Here is an 18761-nt window from a genome sequence, read left to right as displayed (position 1 = left end):
TGTTTTGTTCCTGGCAGGCCTCTTCAAAACATCATAAGCAAGCCGCAAAAGCCCAGAGGGTAGCCCCATCCCCCTCTGAGCATTAAACAACAAAATTAACTTCTGGAGAACTAGACCTATTTCTCTTGACATCAGTAGCTACACTGACAACGTGGTGCCCATTGCTGGGTGACCTGCCATATATACCTCACTAACGAAAGCTCACAATTACTTCAACATATGTATGCTATAGTCTCCTTGATGTGTTACAAAAATCTGATTCCGCAGTGGTTAATTTCTAATATTTTCCAAAGAAACATTACAAACGGAGAGTCCCAGACCATCTTCTTTTCCAAATGTATTTGATCCACATGTAGCTGAAATACTGCCTATTTGCAAACAAAAAGAGCAAATGATACCATAGAATGTATTGCCTTCAAAGTAGATGTGTATTTCAACCTAGACCTTATAAATCTACATCCAAATAAATATATATAGTAATTTCTGGAATGTGTTGAGACATCTGTAACTCAACAGTGTTAAAAACAATTCAATAACTGGCCTTCGTTCTCTTGGATTCTCACGTGTGAGGAAACGGGATCTAGAGAAGACAAAGGGTGGGTGGCAATAGTAATGCTGACAGGAATTCCCAGGCGCTTTCAAGGGTTTAAGACTAGAAGGTGAGAACATGGCTTTTCTGTGTCAAATTTTACCTCAAAACAGAGTTTTACCTTTTCCTTCCTTTCCAAGTCACGTCAGCCATGACGGTCCTTTACTGCCTCACACTGCTTTCTCCTAGTGTGCTTCCCCACTGGCTGTGTCTGAAGTCTCCACGGATGTTCAGTGAGGTCACTTGCTGACCAAGGGTTAGGCAGGGTCAGTGTGGCCTCAGACAGACCCATCTCATCGTGCTTCTGGAGGCTGGCCGACACAGATGGGGTGAGAGGCTGTCAGCATGGGCTGGGGGCTGGACCGGAGCCATAGTGCTGCCTGCAGGACCAGCTGGCTCTGGCCATGTTGGCCCCACCCACTGCCTCACCCCTTAGGTAGTATCCATAGCCAGTAAACACTAACACTCCATGGTTATATTCGCAGGGTAAGAAGAGGGATAATAAAGAATCCAGGCTCAATGAAAAGCAATTATCCTTGCTCCACCAAGGACAAATATGAAAAAGTATATGCTTTGAGCATAACTTTCATAGACTGGAGACTGAAGAATAAATCCTAATGGCCATGACCCAGGACCCAGAGCAAATCCTCTGATCCAGGTGCTCAGTTTGACAATCTTTCTGTTTGTAGCTACGTTTGTAGCTTCCTCTAGGAACCCCACCCTGTCCTTCTGAGACAGGTAAGGGGATCTCTCAAGTTCTTAGATAGTACCTCCCCTCCCGTGACAGATCAAAGTCCCTCCCAAGATCTTATATCGGACCTAATCAGAGCTTCTATCATGCTGTTTTGTAATCCTAAACCTGCTCTTCTTCATTCTTCACTGGACACAGGAGTGTTGTGGTTAAGAACACGATTTCTAATGATCTAGACTCTTATCTGCCCTTTTCCATCTAGGTGACCTTGGGCTATTTCATTAATTTATCTAAATTTCAGTTCCTTTATCTGTAAAATGAAGGTAATAAGACTACTTACTTTATAGGCTTATTGTTACTAACACATCCTATTAAAATTATTCAAGTTCCTTGAGGAAAGGCACTCTGCCTTTTTACTATTGTATCACCAGCCTCTATCATATGTCTGAGTCAGAGAAAGTATTCAAAAATATGAATTAATCACAATCCATAATTCCAGTTAAGGAACGGAAGAAAGTTCCAGATATGAAAAGATGCTCTTCCACAGGGCTTCTGGTGCTAAGAGTTAGGTTGCCCTGAAGGCCTTCTCAGAGCTGACGCTTCCTCTAATTTTAAGGATTATAAGTGGTCTCAGCTATTTCAAGTGTCAAAAAGCATCCTTGCTCTGAGAAATGCTGTTTCACAAACAGGCCACCATCTGCTGCAAAGATAAAAACGTTTGGTGCTGAATTTCTGTGGTTGTCAGTATCGACATGCCTGATATTTAGAACACTTACTTTTTTATGGTGCTGATTTGGGAGCACAGAAAGCTTCTGGGAATACTGCCCTACATAGCTGCCCTTTACGACCAGAACAGCTGTGCCACAGTTTTTACTGTTCTGAGGCTGAGAATAGGGAATTCAAGAATCCTAGCAGCCAGGGCTCCATTTCAGAGCCCTCACTGGATGCTTTTCCAGGGCAGTGCACACTCCAGTCTACACCTCGCTTTCCAGCTTTGTTTTCATTTTCTTTCTTTACACTGCCTGTCAATTTCAAGTTTTTAAAGTTACTATAGTGGGTGTCTATCTCACACATTGATATGCAAGGAAAATGTTTTATTTGGTTTTTTTTTTCCTATAACACCTTAATTTCTATTTTGAGTTCTATTGCTTGGGGCTACAGAAATTTGACTATCCATTCAGTTGAAATCCCCTTTCCTCAAGGGTTATAGGGGAGATCTGAGGTTCACAGAATATCAAGCTGTTGTAGGGTCTGGGGAAATACCTGGTTCTCCAAATGCTATGTTGTTGCTTAGCAATCTGTGGACCTTAAGGCATTGATCTTCAGTTCAGCCCTGAGACAGCATGAGCCCCTGTCTCCTGGCCATTTTAGGTGAGCTCCACCCTTTGGAGCAGCTCAGTCATTCTGTGGCTTCCTTGTAAATTAGAGTATGGGATTCTCTGTGGGCCTGTAGCCCTGTTTGCCAACACTGACTGCAAAGCGGTTCCCTTCTAAGGCTCTGTAGCTTTCGGAGACTCTATCCACATGCCCTCCTCCTGGCTTTTATAGCTCACCTATCAAGGAGACCATGTGGAACCTTGCTGTCTAGGACCAATGCCTCACTATCTCCACCCCATCTTTCCTGGGGGCAATCCAGAAGATAATCTAGAGAGTTCTAACATTATCAGACTCCCAAAAATTTGGATAATTCCAGTCTTTTCCATTCCCCGAAGGCTGTGGGATTTTGAAACAGAAAGAGGCTCCCTTTTTTCTCTTCTTTGTGTTCTGCCACATTTTTGCCCTGAGACAAGGAATAGGCTTAGCTGCTGCAAGGAGAAGGTGGTAGGAGTAAAGGTAGAGAAGGGGAACTTATGATGGCAGTAGGGGGAAGGATCTCAGCTAATATTTAAGAAATTATCTTGCCACAACACACTCACTATCTCATTTGATCCTCCTAAGAGTCCTGTGAGGTAAACAACTTTACTTTCCAGGTGAGGAAAAAGATTTAGAAAGCTTAAGTAATACACTGGGCATCTGTGTCCCAGTTTGGCACTGTTTTGTTCTCCATCCTGAAGGCCTGGGACCCAAACCCTGTCTCCATGCCACAGACCTCCTCTTTCCACCACACCCTGCTTCCACACGCCCTGGACTTCCCTCCATCTTCCATTCCTGGCTTATTGCCACTTCTTCATGTTCTCCTCACCTTGCAAAATGTCCTCCCCACCATTTCAACCTGACAAAATTCTCCCCATCACACATTTTCCACAAAGCCTTTTCTGATCACTTCAGGCAGCAATGACCTTTCCTCTCCAAGCCCTTGGGACACTGGCTCCTGCCTCTCGCTGCCTCTCCCACACTGCTCCACGACACCATTATTTATGTTCGTGTCTTATCAAACCTACTAGACTGCTAACTCTGGGGGGCCCAAGAACCCTATCATTTTTTTCTCGAAAGTAATGAACAAATGTACAAATGAATGAATGGATGGGTAGATGGATGGAAATAGATGCTGCGTGACTCCAAAGGGAAGGAAGAGTCTTAGCAGCCTCACATCTAAAGTTGCTCTGTAGGAGGAACAAAGAAGAATAAGGGAATTGTATGGTGAGTTGGATGGTGAGAAGCTCTGTGAACTCTCAGTTGGCTAATCTAGCAGAATGATTAGAGTCTATGTACGGAAAGAGAAGAAAGCAATCACAGACAGCAAAAAAGTCCTGCACCCCAGACAGGGTGGCCCTCTGAGTGAGGGGCTTTCATATGTCTACTGCTTATTACTCTGGGATTTTCTGTCCGTATATAAATGCATAGATAACAGGACATGATCATCAGATGCTATGAAACAATCAGAAAAGGATTGTTTTGGGAAAAGCATAATAATAATATTATTACAGTAGCTTCCATTTATTGGTGATCTATTATGTACCATTCCTATGCTTAGATTATGAAAGAAAACAATTCCTAAATCCTACCTACCGGTGGTTAAATACTTAAAAATAGCTATCAGATGCTGTTTTAATAACTTCTATCCACCAACATGGAAGATGTTCAAAAGAACATCAGGGGAAATTAACATTTGTGAGACTACGGGGATATTTTCTAGGTGGTCTACCCAGGGACTTTGTGGTTACCCTGCAAGAAGACTAAAATAAAGAAAAGTAGCTGGCTACTAAGCATCATCTTTCCATCAGCATCCCTCCACACTCAGTGACGTCAGATGAAACAAGATTTCTGCCTGGGAGTCATAAACCCAGGGCTTCTCTGAGGGAGGTTCATCCCAGGAGTCTGGCACGTTCGGAATTTATTTAGTCAGCTAGTAGGAGGTTGATCAACATAAACCATGGTTACAATCAGATGTATACAACCAGGTGCTATATCATAAAAGATATTTGTCTTAACTGGTTAGTTATCATTTGAATTCTCTTGCCCTTAAATGCAGCAACAGCTAATAATTTTTAGAAGGAATACAAAGTTCGTTCTCTTTCCGCAATCTAAAGCCTATGACAGAGAAAAGTTTTCAGGTAAATAACTGATGTGTGTAAATTTCCCCCATTTTTTAATCCTTCATGCATGCTATCTGGCAGCCCATCCCTCCCATTACAAAGATGTGTGGCAGGCTGCTGCCTATATCCTTCTACCTTTTGTGGGTGTCATGTTTTGATAATAGCTATTACTCTAAGGAGGAAGAACAAAAACAACACTGTGTAGGTAGCTGATAACTAAGAATCTCTCATACTTTCCAGAACCAAGAAAAAGTTCTTGGCTATAAGGGTAAGGATCTATTGAGTTAGATGTCATGCCATGCATTGGAAACATAAAAACACAAAAATCAGGAAGCTCCAAGCTTCCTTGTGCTAGGCAGCATCTGAGATGGCCCCAATGATTTCCTCCTCCTGATATTCGCAACTTTGTGTCATTTCTTCCTTTTGAGTGTGGACTGGACCTAGTGTATTGGACCTTGTATTCTAACAAATACAAGAAATAAAAAATGATGGACTGATACTTCTAAGATTAGATTACAAAACAAAAAACAAAAACTAACTTCTGTCTCGGACATCCCTTCTCACTAGCTGGTTATAAAGGAGGCTAACTGCCATATTGTGAGCTGCCCTATGGAGTGGCCCATGAGATAAGGAACAGATATCTCTGGCCAAGAGCGGCAAGGATCTAACTGCTGACAGTCACATTAGTGAGCTTGGGAGTGTAACATCCCCCAGTTGAGCCTTAACTCAGCCAGTAACTCAGTTGAAACCTTTTGAGAAACTCAGCCATAGGCACCCAACTAGGCTGTAATCTGATTCCTGATCCATAGAAATTGAAATAATAGATGTTTGTTGTTTTAAGCCAAGTTTTGGTTATTTTTGTGAAACAATAGACAACTGGGGTGGAGGAAGTAGTAATATAAACAAAAAGTATCTAGCATATGCCTTGTCTCTATGTATCAGAAACTAGATTAATGTTTAATATGCATCATTTCATTCATTTCTCAAAATAACTCTATAAGATATTTTAATTATCCTCATTTTACAGATGAGAAAATTGAGACGTAGAGAGGTCATTGACTTGGGTAAAGCTATACTACTAGTAAATGGAAGAACTGCCCATTTACTCAAGCCCACATCCCATTAAAAGTCCTTGCTCCAAAGCCAGTGAATACTGCCTCCCAGACATAGGCAATGGGTTTCATACAACAGTGAAAACATATAAAAACTCCAGAAATTATTAAGGGAAAGAGTCAACAATGATATCTAAAGGCTTTAGAGAAGTTTTTGCATTTATGTTAGGTCTACAAAGATCAGAAGTTGATCAGAACTCTAAAACTTGGAAGTCCATCACAGGTAGAAAGACTAACATACAAAGGCATATAGGGTAGGAAAAAACCCTTCAAATTTGAGAATTCTACTATAAATTTCAAAGCTGTGGGAACTGAGGCTAGGTAAATCGATAAATTGATCAGTCAAAGCTGGCCTGCAAAAGAGTTTTCTCCCATTAAATGAAACCCTAATTTTTAATTGGGTTCCTCCTCCTTTATCTTTCATCTCTTAAATAGACGTAAGGTGCCATTTCAAAGTCATGTCAAAAAATCGAATTCAAATTTACAGACTGTGGAAGTTAGACCTTGCAACTGCCCAGAATTTTTGTTTAAGGTTTTAGACTCAGACTATAATAAAGACAGTTCTAAGAAATGTTTACCTTTTTTAATAATGCTTTATGACAAGTAAATATACAATGAGCCTGAGCTAATAAGTATTTGTCGACATGAATAATACTGTAAATATTATCTCAGCCTTTATGATTTCGTTATTCTCACGTCAAATCTGCAGTTTCAACCTAAAAACCTATCTCGACAAGTTGCAGAGCTATTGTAACCTACATAGGGAAATCTGTGATTTTAGGTACTGAAAAGAAAACACTAGCAATGTTGAACTCCCATGTTTTGAGACAGTAGTTTTGATTGAAGAAAATGTATAAAAGTTCAACTGATATTTGCTACGTCAAACATTGCATTTCTATATGCTAGAATAAATAGACCCCAGATGTTTTAGAGAATTGCATATAATCTTACAGTAGAAAAGCTATCAGAAATTCTAATATTGAACAAAACAGTAACTTGCCCAACTTTAAAACATAGAGGAAATAAAAGCCAAAGTAGAGAGCTTTTAAGATATAAAATTCTTCTACTGTAAATTGAAAATAGAAAAACAATAGAGAAATTATTACCACCAAAAGGACATAGGGTTAACATATATAAAGTACTCCTTAACCCTCCAAGGAAAACATCAGTATTCCAATGCGGTAATAGTTACTCCTAAGAGACCTATTGTATTCCAGATGTTTTATTCATTCTCTCATTTAATCTTTCCAATAATCATGCAAGATTAAGTATTGTTATTCTAATGTTGCTGTTGGGAAAACTATAGTTTAGCAATATTCAATAATTTACCCTAATTTACATCACCAACACATGGCAAAATTGTCTTATAAATGAGACTCTCAAGTCTTATTTCTTTCTGCCTTGTCCTGCCATAGAGGTGAAAGCTGGAGATCATGAACAGAATCTACACAGATGCTATATTATCCTCAAATGTAATCTAAGTAAACTAAAGCAAATTGAGGTCAATTTTAAGCATTCTAAATTTTTTGAATTTAATAATAACACAAATACTGATAGAGTTTTGAAAATGTAGGAAAAGAAGGAAACGTTTTATAATATCAACATTGTGATCTGATGAAACGTATCTGGAAAGAAACTTGGCAAGCACTTTTTTTCATTATTATTATTCTTAGGGACTATTTGAATATCACATTGTCTGTGAAGCCTTTGGTGGTGTCTCCTCGCCCAAGAAAGTTATGCACTTCTCCTCTAGACTTTGAAAATATTTACCTCTGTGCCCCCAGTGCATAGCCCGTGAGTGGCATATACGAAAAATTATCAGTAAGTATTTATTGACTGAATGAAGAAGTAATTCTTCAGAAAAGAAAAAAGTTACTTGCATGAAAGCATTCTTTACGATAGTAAAATATTAGAAACAAGGTCAACAAAACCAAAATGGTTAAGCAAAGGATATTATAACAACATGATTTTGTAGGCTGAAAACTATAATATGTAGTCATTGGTAAAGCCTGGAAAGTATTTAGCCAATAAGAGGGGAAAAAAATACAAAATACAGTGCGATTGCCCTAATAATAAAATATGTTTGCATAAAGGCGAAAGCTAGAAGTTAGTATGTTTAAAAAGTAAAAGTCAGGGCGCCTGGGTGGCATAGCGGTTAAGTGTCTGCCTTTGGCTCAGGACGTGATCCCGGCGTTATGGGATCGAGCCCTACATCAGGCTCCTCTGCTATGAGCCTGCTTCTTCCTCTCCCATTCCCCCTGCTTGTGTTCCCTCTCTCACTGGCTGTCTCTATCTCTGTCGAATAAATGAATAAAATCTTTAAAAAAAAGTAAAAGTCGTTCTATGAGAGAGGTGAGAATGAGATTGTCTTTAACCATTTCTCACAACTTTCTTTAATGTAGTTATTAAATTGCTTTTACGCTTCTCAAAAAATGATCTAAATTGCTCAGGTTATTTGGAGGACAAGAATTTTTTTTTCAAGTTACTAAAACTTCCTGCCTTGACCATTAAGAAGTTCAGAGCTAGAGTAATTTCCTTCCCCATTTGTTTCTAATATAATCATTTCCTCCACCTCTGCTACTATTAATTCTTAATTCTTACCTTTTACACTTCTGTTACTGGTTTGAGGGCGTTATTATATCTGTATCTTTGATTATAAACTGCTTCAAATCCTTTTTTGGAAGTAGAAGGATTATAAATGAATAACAATAAAGATTACCATATAATAAGTAAGCTGTCTGTAATACTAGGACCTTATTCAAGGAGTTAGGCAGATGCCATTAACTGTCTAGAAAAACCATCTGAATGCTAATTAAAGCGAACTCCTTTACTCCATCAGCCTTCACTTCCCCTCCCTCCCTGAAAGAGAACTAACACCCTTAAGATAAACTACTACATTACTTACTCATGATGTCTTTTTATTTTAAACTTGTAACAGCAGTAACTACCTCAGCACAGGATGTACTGTAAGTATTAATGGCCAGCCGAACTCCATGGCATCATTTGCTTCCAGCTGGACACTACCCCCATTCCCTTCCATGCAACCACCCCCTTCCTCCCCCACACCCTTTTTCTCTCAGGATGTGACCTGTACTTTAATCCTTCTTGCTCCATTTTAATGCTTTGTATTTTTAGCTGTTTTGTCATTCACTAAAAGCAAGACTCACATAACTCAGTTGTTCATTTTATAAGTTATTCCACTCACAGAACCAAGTTGCTTGTTTTAATACAGCTCTGAGACTTACCTAGTATGAACGCATGTGAATTCATCGCATCTGATTCTCTTTCAAGGCTTATTAACACCCCTTTCCATGTAGGTCCCTTTAAAAGAAATGCCATCTAAATAAAGCCAGGCTGAAAATGTATAGGAGGAGACCAGTTCGAGTGGGCTATCACAAGACTAATTATCTAAATAGATGAAGGCGGATACGGTGACCTTGAACCTCTAGAACAATTACCAATCCTGCCTTCAACCTTCCCCATTCATCCTACCGCCATTGGTATAAGTTGATATCGAACAGAAAATTGAAAAAAAAAATCAGTGGTATGTTATGCTGTTTCATATCAAAGAAGGAATTGGAAAAGTAAAACCCAAACAATATTTATATAATTCAATTCTGTCCTACTATGTAATTTGAAGATCTTTCAGGGGTTTGAAAGATTAAATATTATTTTCAGTGTGCAGAGGAAATAATTTACTTGATACCTGGCAATTAAGCCTTTGCAAACTCACAGGTTGACACGTTTTATTTGATTTATACCAAGCAGAGTAAAAGTTGAACCGAGTTGAAAGAATATCTTTTGCAAAGTAAGTACAATTCTAAGCAAACCTAATCTCTTCCCTAAGTACCCAACAATATTTTCCCAACTGCCTCTATTAAGGGGGATGAATGAAGAGGAAGCCCATACATTCTACATTGTATTTCAGGACAGGGATTACATTTTTAATAGTGTTAAGTAGAAAGTCTTGATAGTCATTTCAAAAGAATCACTAATACAAAAAAAAAAGCTGAAAGAATACCTATTATGAGCATGTTCTTGCTTCTAGCTGGCTGACTAACAATAGAAAACACCATTTGGGATGTTCCCATGAAATGAGTACCAACATGATTTTTCCTTAGCCGTGCGCATCTGGGGGGGAATCAAGTCATTTCAAGAAAGCAAGTAGCAAGCAATTATTGCTACCTGTGGCATAATAATAGGATTAATAGTTATAGAATCATAAATGTTAGCTCAATGAAGACCATGGACTATACCTAGCCCCTAGCTTTATTTTATAGGTGAAGAAATGCAAAGTGGCTTGCCCAGGGTCAAACGATTAGTGATAAACATCAGGACTAGGATTCCTCATCCAATGTTTTAGCTACCATGCCATACTGTCTTTCTTCCATCCTTCCATCTGTCCATCCACCCAGCCATCCACTCAGTGTATTCTACAGGCATTTATGAAGGATAGCTATGTGCCAAGAGCCATTGTGGCCCCAGGGAATCATTCCTCCCTGTGTGCATGCTCCTGTGCAGTGGGACTTTGCTGTTCCTCCCATGAGGAAGTACAGATTATTGCCTCACCTACTGAATCTGGACTGACCTTGCCATTTGGTTTGGTTTTATAAAAATGTGACAGAAGTGACATTATACCACTTTGGAGTCTAGACCTCAAGAGGCCTTGCATCTCCTTCTCTCACCCGCTTGCTGCTCTGAGACTGCTACACAGGAAGCCTGGCTGAGCCATCTCAAAGATGAGAAACCATGTAGCAGAGAACAAATATCTCAACCAACAGCCCCAGTCAACTGTCAGACATAGACATGAAGCCAAATAAAACCATCCAGTCCCCAGCTGATGTGCCAGTTGACTGCAAAGCCTTGAAGGAGTTCAGTGAATACCCTGTAGTGCAGACACCAGACATCACAAAGGAGCTCTGCACGTGTTGTTGACCCACAGAGTCCAAGCAAGTAAGGAAGTGTTATTTGTAACTTCCAAGTTTTGGGATGGTTTGTTATGTAGCAATAGATAATTGATTAAGTGCTAGACTGTGGAGAGATAGCCAAAGAAAGAGATGAGTAAGATGATCTTTGCCATCAAGGAACTCATGAAGAATATAAACATAAAGCCACCTGTTAAGAAATAGAGTCATACATTTCATGCAGGTTTTCTAAGTGAGAAATTATAAAGAGCTAAACCCAGGTGTTGAAGGTATTCAGTAGGTTTTGATGACTGAATAGGTAGTTGAAGGATTCTAGTATGACGTCCAACTTAGAACCCCTAATTGATATTGGGGACGTTAGGTTGCAGAAAGCCCAAGGAAGAGTAGGTTTAGGGAGAGGAGGAGGAAGATAGGAGTTCAGATTTGACATGTTGGCTTTGATAAGAAACCTACAAGGTTCAAGATGAAGTTCAGGCCTATTTAACATCCAGGTAGAAATGGATATATGAGCCTGAATTTCTGGTGAGCAGACGGGATTAGAGAACAACTTTGTCAATCATCTACAGCTACTGATAGTAGTTTAGCCACAGACAGGGGCTAAGTTGACTAGGGAGAATGGATCAGGTAAACTAGAGGTGGAAGTGGAAACAATTAGTGGACCATTCTTCCAAGAAATTTTCTGGGACCAAAAGGCAAGACCTTTTGGGATGCAGTAGGTCCAGGACAACTTTATTTTTTGTCTGACATCAGACTTTAAGTAAGATTCTCTCCTTCTTCACCTTCTCCCCACAAAGAAGACTAGACACTTCCCTTGCAGTGTGGTTGCTTACATCTACCCCTTTTCCTTCTTATCGAGAGCAATTTAACTCTGACCCTGTTCTCTCAGGGCATCGGTCTACCTAGAGGCCTAGGAGGCCCAGCCTTTGAAGTCTCACGAAGGCATTTACCACACAAAACACTTCATGGGGTCACTGCTTGAGAAAAAAAAAAGATTTATTCGTCTTGGGACCTACTGAAATGTGTTTGCAGAAGGTAGAGTGGAAAGAGACAGGAGGAGGAAGCACAGTGCAGTTTTAATCTGTACATTTAGGAGATAGATCATCAAAAATTCTGCTATTGGGGGGGAATGGGATAGACTAGTGATGGGTAGTAAGGAGGGCACGTATTGCATGGTGCACTGGGTGTTAATACGCAACTAATGAATCATCAAACTTTACATCAAAACCAGGGATGTACTGTATGGTGACTAACATAATATAATAAAAAAACATTAAAAAAAAAATTCTGCTATTGGGTCTTGGCCCAGGATGACAGGGATAAGAGGCATAGTAGAATCAATTGGCCTCAGGGCTTTGAATTAGGCATTGTTGATTCTTATTTAAATAACTTGGCCTACTTTATTTCTTTCTAATTGAAATATGTTTTTGTTCCATGAAGAGCTACAAAATAAAATGAGGGACTTCCTGTCATCTGAAATTTAACTTAGAAACCATGAAAAATAACTAAAAACTAAAGTTCTCCCTCATTTTTTAATTAACATTGCATACCTACAAGGAAACCATATATTCAACCATACTAGCTTTTTAATTAGCATTTCCTCTTACAGTAACAAAGAAGACTGCACAAATTGTTGAGAAAACAGTTATCACTATTTTCTTTAGCTACTATGCCATATTGGAATTTCCAAAGATCTCTGGCCCTATTTCCTTTGTACTTTGCAAAACAGATATGACACTGGAATGAACTCTGAACTAGAAACTGCTCCTTATAGAATGAGAAAAATAATTTCTGTTATAGCAATTAATTCCAGTCTGAAAAAAAAAATCTGCTGAGGTAAGAATTAATAGAACAGAGGAATATTCTATCCCAATATATATCCAGTGCATCTCAAGGGAAGTTTTGCGATGTTTTCATATTTTTTCAAACCACTGACGAGTTTTGTGATGCAAACGAAAACAGTAATTTTAGTTGGCAATAAAAGTAATACTTTAACAATGGAAAAATGGGCTAATAATTAATTACACTAATTAGGATTAAGAAACTATGCCACTTCAACACACATCTTAGAGTCTGGTATAAAAATCATTACAGAAGATCACATTTTCCCCACAAAATATTAATATAACTAATTAAACAATGGGATGTACGCTGTTGTTAAACAGTTTTCAAGTATCCACTCCGTTTCGGAGGTCCAGAGGAGTAGAGACACAAGTGTTCATAAAACTTCTGATTCCAAGCAAGCTGGTTAGTTTGGGATGGTGGGAAGGGCACTTTTTTAAAGAAGAAATCCAGATATTTTCAGAAGACCTGAAGCTCTCCCCACCTCCCAATATTTTCCACTCAATCTTTAGGCCTCATCTTTGCTACTACCATTGCCATAAGAAGGCATGGGCCATCACAGCCTCAGCAGACATCCTTATAGTTCTGAAAAGCTTCTAGCTCTCCGTACTCTATAAGAACACCACACGCAAGACTGGAGGTATAAAAGTTCTCTTTCCCCCAAATACCTTGCATCTGCATGTCAAAATAACTGAAATTTCACCATGAGAAATTTTATTCTTTGGTTTAAAAAAACAAACAAACTTCGTTCTCAATGAACAAATATTTACTGGACACTTACTAAGTTAGATGCTTAGGTGTGTGGCATATGCCATGGAAGTTACAGGAAAATACAAGAGAGGCTGGCTGTCCTCAAAGAGAAACATCCAAGCTGGGAAGCTGGGAAGACGCCAGAGTCCATGGCAATGTCATTGTGTTGGTCTCTCTGATCTCCTGGTACGTCTGTCAGAAGAGAAAAGACACCATAAAATACAGAGAACTCTGGAGAGCTAGGGGTGTGTGGAGCAGTGTTGTAGGAGACAGTCAAACAAATGTCTCCTGCACTACAATTCTGCCTCAGGCCAGAGCTGCCACTAACCATAGCAGGCCCCCAGTCAGAATGATTCACCTGGGAGGGTCAAATCTCAATACACAGGTTTCTTTACATTGAAAGATGTGTCATCCATGTCTCGCTGACCTCTGATCTTTTTCCTTCCTTCTTGTACCCTCCAGCCCCACGCCCAAGTGTACCACTTCTAGAAGTAGAGAGGGGAACAGAATTCAGGGAAGGCCAGCCTTGGGAGAAAGAGCTGAATGTGTAGGGGATCTCAAAGGACCCTGGGATAGAGCCGATTAGTAGAAAAGTCTTGTATGGATCTGGGTATTACATTTACCTTGATCCTTACCCCAGGATCAAAGCAGGTCCCCCCCCCACCTACTTCCTTCTTAGATCCCTGACAGACAGAGAAAATGAATTTCATTGCAAAAAAAAAAAAAAATGGGGAGTAGCGGGGTGGGAGAAAGGGAATGGCTTGGGATAGGTAGGGGATATGGCGTAAGGAAAATGACCCAGGCAGTTTCGCAGGTGCTCTGTACTCCAGCTCAAACGTCTGTGGCCACCTCAATGATGCTGTGCCTGGGCCAGGCCAGGCAGCTCTCTAAGACTTCATAAGTCTTTGTGGCTAGAGCTCAGTTCTGGGCTCATAATGTAGTGTGAAAATAAATAAAACAACGCCTCAGCCTGTGGAAATTTAATAATGTGTTATATTTAAAGATAATATTAAAATAAAAACACAGTCCTCATTGTGGGTTCACCCTTTTCTTTTTAATGATACTATAAACTTAAATAGAAAAAGTGCTGTACCCTAGCTGCAAAATATGAAATGGGTGGAGTCAGAGAATCCTGTAAATACATTTTAAAATGTGTTTCTAAAACAGGTTCCCAGTTTATGAGTTTATTTTACCAACCTTCGGCTTGCTCATTTACAGATCAGCTTTGAGCAAACCCAAGAACAGGCCTCAAACTTGGCTCTGCTTTCCTAAGGGAAGGGGCTTTGGCTGCAGGTGCTCACAGGTTGGGAGTGAAGGTGATGGGAGTATAGGTCATTAGAAGAGTCGGCATGGAGTGCAGAGTGATGGTAAAAGTAGATCCCCAAATTAGAAACTATTGAAAGGCCCAAATTACGTTTTCAAAGAAATCTGATAAATGGGTCCATTCATTTCCTTTGGTCTTGCAAACACAGGGGACTTTCTGGGCAGCATGTCATGCATATTATGAACTCTGGCCTCTCTCTCTCTCCCCCATGGAATCAGTCAATATCTTCATTGTAATACTGTCCTTCCTTGATAACATGTACCTCCATCATTTCTTTCACAGTATACCGTCTATGTAGGACCAAGAGGATGACTGTTATGGAGGCCCACGAGAGAGTGACTGCTTTCCATGCTGAGTTAGGAACAAGAAAATTACAGAAAAGATCAGTGATTCACATGCTCCTACCTCAAACGAAATACAGATCTCCTGCCTCCTAAAGAGGCCTTATAGTAACTTTCCCCAGGGCTTTTCCTCTTTCCCTGTTTGAAATACCCTTCCTTCTCTCTGCTCAAGTCTGTTCTCCTCCCTGCGCTAAAAGCCTCACCAACCACCTGGCCTAGGGTGAATACTTTCTCCTTCAAACTCTCATACCATGACCGCCTCCACATCCACCACAAATTACTGACTGTTGTCAGAGATGGCTCATTTTAAATGGATTTGGGCCTCTAAAGCTTCAGTTTGCAAAAGATTTACCTAAGAAGAATAGTATATATGTAGATTTCTGCAGATTTTCTATGATGGAATCTAGGAATGTTCATTTTTAGTCAGTTGTCCTGGTGATGCTGGTGCAGTTAGTACAAGAATCAAAGTACACTTTGAGAGACACTGTCCTAGACACACACACATACACACCAGGGAAACCATCCTTGGAATTTTCTCACACCCTTAGTAAACAAATAAATAAAAATGAAATACTTTCATAACATCAACTTTAAAAAAGGAGAAAAAAGGTCCACTATGGAATCCATTATTTTAAAGTATTTCTTTGTTTACTAATTTTCTAATTACGAGTATAATAAGCATCTCTAACAAAGAGAGCTATAGTGTGTTCATCCACTTACCCCACTCAAATCAACCTCTATTCACTGAACATTGCTATTCTATAATCTAACCCAGAACATTAAAATGAAACCTTTTGCCTTTAAAAGGATAAACCAGAAGCTTCTCACTATCTAGAGACAAGGCTTTTCCCTACTCCCTAAGGACTGAAAAATTTGGAAGAATGATATTCTGATTACAGACTCTTCCTATTCCTCAAAACTCATTATAGAATTATAAGATCATGGGAATTAGTAAAAAAAACTACTTCCACACTAAAAAGTAAAGGTTTGGTTCTCAGATCAAAATGTGAGCCAATCCACCCTCACACAAAAATCATGAGACCTGATGGGAGGGATGTTTATTTTGCCCTCCTTGTGATTCCATGTAGAGGGAGCTTACTAGACAACAATTCGGACACCTCCTTGTTCACTCTCATTTCTTCTGCTCCTTCTTCTCCTTTGGAGAAGACCCTGAGCACTTCTATTGGGTCTGTTCCACTCTCTACGTGCATTGGGCTGAATGGGGCAGGTTGCTCTCCATGGGCAGCCTGCAAGGCTCCCTATCATCCCCCAGTGTCAGAACCAGGTAGCTGGATTCTTCAGTCAGGAGAGGAATGGGAGCAATACCATTCAGCCACACATCTACGGCCACTTGTCCAATCATCTTCTCAGTAGTAAGGCCATATTTTATCTCTCAGACTCCCGTGTCCTATTTCTCAACCACGGAAGGAAAGAAAGGACAGTCAAGAGAGGTCCTTCCATTCTGTATTCACTACAAACAATAATTCATAAGTGACTCTGGAAGCCCCAGGCTGGGTATGGTTGTTCTGTCTCTGACTTTTGTGGCTTTATCTTACCTGATAATAGAAATTTCCCATGTATATGTCTGTTTTCCTGACTTGACTGTAGGTCCTTAAAGACATGAACTGGATATTATTCATATTTGTATCCCCAGAAGTTGGGTTATAGTTAGGACCAGCTTCATGGCCTGTGATCTGTGCTATCACAATGGGCACTGAATTTGGTTTTATCCTCTATGTTGCCATCCTGACCTTCTTAATAATTTTTGAACTAAGGGGCCCACATTTTAATTCTGCAGCAGGCCCTGTAAATTTTATGTCCAGTCCTGGTTGTAGTAGGCACCCATTATTGCATGTTAAGATAAAAGACAATCATGAGAGACTCTGGACTCTGGGAAACAAACTGAGGGTTACAGAAGAAAGGGGGTGGGGGTATGCGGTGACCAGGTGATGGGTATTAAGGAGGGCATGTGTTGTGATGAGCACTAGGTGTTATATGCAACTAATGAGTCATTGAACATTAAATACATACATACATACATGCATACATACATACATGCATACATACATGCAACAGTTTCAAGGACTGACTCCTGGCTCTGCCACTTATGATCTGTGTGACTTTGGCAAGGTTATTTAACTTCCCTAAGCCTCAGTCTCTTTATCTCTAAAATTGGAATAAAAATAGAAATAATAGGGGTGTCTGGGTGGCTCAGTTGGTTAAGCATCTGCCTTCAGTTCAGGTCACGATGTCAGGGTCCTGGGATCGAACCCTGCATCAGGCTCCCAGCTCCGTGGGTAATCTGCTTCTCCTTCTCCCTCTGCCACTTCTCCCCACTTGTGCTGTCTCTCTGTCTCTCAAATAAATAAATAAAATCTTTAAAATTAAAGAACAGAAATAATAACAATAATAGCTATAATGAAAATTAAGTTAGATGCTCCAAGTTAGGTGCTTTCTCCAGTGCCTGACACATAACAAAGTCTCAATAAATATTCAATACTCCACTTCCTACTAATTCTACTACTACTAATTCAATGCTGCTACAACTAACATCAAAATGAATTGGATCCCAAGGAGAAGATATTGACATGGGCACAGAATGAACATCTTCAGGAATGTTCTGTGCTTGTATGGGTTCTAGCTTCTCTACTTTGCCAGCTGTTAAGAAACCTCTGAGAGAACTAAGAGGTGCCTGGCTGGCTCAATTGGAAGAGCATGGGACTCCTAATCTCAGGGTCATGAGTTCGAGCCCCATGTTGGGCATGGTGATTACTACATAAATAAATAAACTTCAAGAAATCTCTGAGACAACTGAAATTACCATTTCATCTTTTAAGAAACAAGAGAGAGCAAAGAACATTTGCAGTTCCCATCACAAGCAGTAATTAAACTAGATCTCTTGAAAGATTTCTGACATCTACTATTCAGCATTACTCTTTCCCATCCCACAAGTGGACAGCTGCATTCTCTTCCCTTTTATCTCATCAAGAAGGAGAAGAAGAAAGAAGAAGAAGAAAGAAAGAAAAAAAGAAAGAAAGAAAGAAAGAAAAAGAAAGAAAGAAAGAAAGAAGGAAAGAAAGAAAGAAAGAAAGAAAAAGAAAAAGAAGAAGACTGAAAAAAGAGTCTTTAACAAGCCCATGGTGGTGTGGGGAGGAGGGGCATAGAATGTGGCTTCCTTACAGAAGATGGCAGAAATAAGAAAACAGGTCCTGTGAGGCAGTGTGCACCCCCATTAATTTAGGGACAACTCTTTTCTTGGTAAATTAGTTTATCTTTTTCTAGCTTTTTAAAAATGTTCAATATATTTAACTCCCAAAGGGGTCATGTCGTTTGAAGTAGGTTTTCTTAGAATGTTCTCAACTTGTCACTTCCCTGCTAATGCCCTTGTACTTTTCTGAGTTTGGGGGAGCTCTGAATCTCTATTTCTCCTTGACCAATTGGATCAGGCAGACTTCCAGGATGATTAGAATCAAGGTGTTTCTCCAGAAGTGGTTGGTTAAAGATCTTTTCTCTGAAACTAGTGAGATTTCATTATTTCTCTCTCTTGTTTTTGGAAGGACAGAGGATTTCAAACATATATGACATAAGTCTTTTGAGAGCTAACACTTATGCAACTTTAGAGTTTATATCTTACCTCATCAAGTCTTGGTTCTTAAATATATTCTATCTATAATCTAGACTTAGTTTACCTGTATTCCTCCTCAGGCCCCTAAC

The 18761-nt window shown here is 39.7% G+C and overlaps 1 non-coding gene across 1 annotated transcript; it reads left to right on the top strand.

The window, feature by feature from the left end:
• The first annotated feature begins 17737 nt into the window (after positions 1-17737).
• TRNAR-CCU lies at positions 17738-17810 on the top strand. Its single transcript has one exon. It is a non-coding gene; the product is annotated as a tRNA-Arg (tRNA).
• The last annotated feature ends 951 nt before the right edge of the window (positions 17811-18761 follow it).

This window comes from Ailuropoda melanoleuca, chromosome 16 (assembly GCF_002007445.2).
Source record: "Ailuropoda melanoleuca isolate Jingjing chromosome 16, ASM200744v2, whole genome shotgun sequence".
In the NCBI taxonomy this organism is placed as follows: domain Eukaryota; kingdom Metazoa; phylum Chordata; class Mammalia; order Carnivora; family Ursidae; genus Ailuropoda; species Ailuropoda melanoleuca.
The sequence above is the reverse complement of the archived record's forward strand: the minus strand, read 5'-3'. Positions and strand labels throughout refer to the sequence as shown.